Source organism: Camelus dromedarius, chromosome 26, assembly GCF_036321535.1.
Source record: "Camelus dromedarius isolate mCamDro1 chromosome 26, mCamDro1.pat, whole genome shotgun sequence".
In the NCBI taxonomy this organism is placed as follows: domain Eukaryota; kingdom Metazoa; phylum Chordata; class Mammalia; order Artiodactyla; family Camelidae; genus Camelus; species Camelus dromedarius.
In genome coordinates, this window is record NC_087461.1 from 4,648,701 (window position 1) to 4,651,370 (window position 2,670).

Consider the following 2,670-nt stretch of genomic DNA (forward strand, 5'->3'; position numbering starts at 1 on the left):
CCAGGCTTTCAAACCTTCTCTCGCTGGAGTCTTCTGGTCTGTTTTCAGGTTAAAGGGGCGTGTGTGACAGAAGCTGGGAAATAAAAGATGGAATTGTTTTCTTGTCATCCTGTCCCCTTGCCACCTGGCGACCGCGATTCTGTTGAGTGGAGCTAGATAATCATCATCTCAATGCAACGTGCTCCTTTATTTCCTGGGGGTCAGGCACCAGGAGGACCAGGAGGGCATAAGATCTGTTGAAACGTGACCCTCTTTGGAGCAGAGTCGTTCCACAAGTAGAGGATTGAAGGAAATGACTTCAAGGGGAAAGTTCCTGGAGTTCTGAAATCAATAGCTCACAGTCAAAATGCTCATTTTCAAGAACAAAGTATAATTAAAATGTGTCCAGAGGTGAAGGAAGAGAAGGAACTTCCTTATCAAGTGATAGATATAAAATAAAAATCCAAAGTGGAAAAAAAAAAAACCCCTCAAGTTGCAACTCTGAATTTTGCTGTCATAGAACGGATTGGAGCTCTAAGGACATTTACATTGCAAGTCTTTCTAGCTTGCCCTACTCAATTTTATTTCCCTTTTCGTGATTTCCTTTCCCTCTCCAGCCAAATTCTTAACCTTGTGCACCTCCTGGGAGAGATGGCCAGGACACTGTTGGATCCGTGCAGAAGAGAAGATGGGGGCGGGAGAGTCGTTCCCGGTGATTCTTCCGGAGCTGTTTGGAGTGGAAATCTTTTCACCTTTGCACTTAGAATAAAACAGCCCAGCATTCACAATTAGATGGCTTCTGCATACTCTTTGGCAAGCAAGGGCTTCTGCCACAAAGCCCAGTTTTCTAGTCTGAAGGTCAGGAAGAAGGCCTGCATAACTCCAGGCGAGGTACATGTAGGCATGGAGGAATGACACGTGACCAGTGGAGACTCTGGTGAACTTCTGGCTTTGCTGCTGTTTAAGTGTCCCTTAGGGATGATGCCAACTTCCTTCTTTAGACCACAGTTTCCTTATGGCTGCAGAATGAAAAGACCAAGTGAGGTGATCTATAAACTTCTTTTAGCTTTGACTCTATGCCAACTCCTCCCCCTCCTCCCCAGGGCATTTAAGTGGTGGAATCACACATCAGTTCCAACCACCAGCCACCACAGGATCGAAGGGCATGAGCTGAGAAGAGGCTGAGCGTAGCCTGGAAATGGGTGCCTCCAATGCAGGTGAGCTATCTTTAAGCAGCACCTGTATTTCAGGAACGGGTCCGTGGAATGAGGTGGTTCTTCTCTGCAAAAGGGAACTGATCTGCAATTTACAAAGAACAAGAAAATGCTGAGCTTTTTGCTTGGGGTAGGGTTTACAACGTTCTCATTTTAAACTTCTTTTCTTCCAGCTTTATTGAGATCTAGTTGACACGCAGCACTGTGTGAAATTAAGGTCTACAGCATAATGATCTGATTTACAGACATTGTGAAACGATTATCACAATATGTTTAATAAATACCCATCGTCTCATAGAGATACAGAATTAAGTAAAAAGAAAAAAAACTTTTTCGTGATGAGAACTCTCAGGGTTTAATCTCTTAACAACTTTCATATAAAACATACAGCAGTGTTAATTATATTCATCATGTTGTACGTTACATTCCTGGAACTTAGCTTATAACTGGAAGTTTGTATCTTTTGACTGCCTTTATCCAATTCCCCCTCCCTCCACTTGGTCAAAATGTTGGCAAGTTTCTATCTTTCCAGATTCTTCAAGTATAAAGTAAAGAGATTGGAGTGGTGATCTCAAGCAGAACCTCCCATTGTGTCTTTCCCAGAAAAATTTCAAGAACTAATAACAAATGTTTGGGTGGAAAGGACTCTGCCCAAAAGCTAGATTCAGCAAGCATCATTACTACTGGACTTCTCAAATCTTCTAATATGCCACTAGAACATTTTGAGCTTTGAAGGTGGAGATATAGAAGATCGTATTTACTGAACTTGTTTAGTTACAGATTTCATCCCTCCCCTGCAAAGTCATTATTATTATCATAATAATTTTTTGTTATTTTTATTATCTTAAGCAACTAGCGTTTGAAGAGGATGCTTTGGGGGAACATACCTATAAGCAGTAAATGCTTTCAATGTCCACTTACTCTTCAGAAGAGATGTGCCATTTATTCTTAATTTTCTTTTTAAAAAAATTTTTTTTATTGAAGTATAGTTGATATGAGGTGGGAAGCCCCATAAAAAGACCGGCAGGACCCCCAGGCAGGGCCACTACTCTCCTGCCGGCATCACCCGGTTCCCTGGCCCAGAGGCTCTAGCTCACTTTTTGCCTCTGAAACGGCTTACTTACCCCTAAGATTCTATTGGTTCCCTGAGCTCACTTCTGATTGGTTATTTCCTTCACACCTGATTGGTTATTTCTCTCACTCCTGATTGGTCCATTTCCCTCACTCCTGATTGGTTATTTCTCTCCCTCCTGATTGGTCCATTTCTACAAAGCTTGTTCCTAATTAGTCAACTTTCGTTATACCTCATTTGCATATGATGTTGCAAAGTGTAAACTGACAGCCTATAAAAGTCTGTGTAGACCTACAGACGGGGTCCATAGCTTGGAGTGTTCACTCCTCTGGGCCCGCTGGTATAATAAACCTGAGTTCTCCACCTCCCCCAGTGCTGCTTGGTCTCTCACCTGGATCCAGGTTG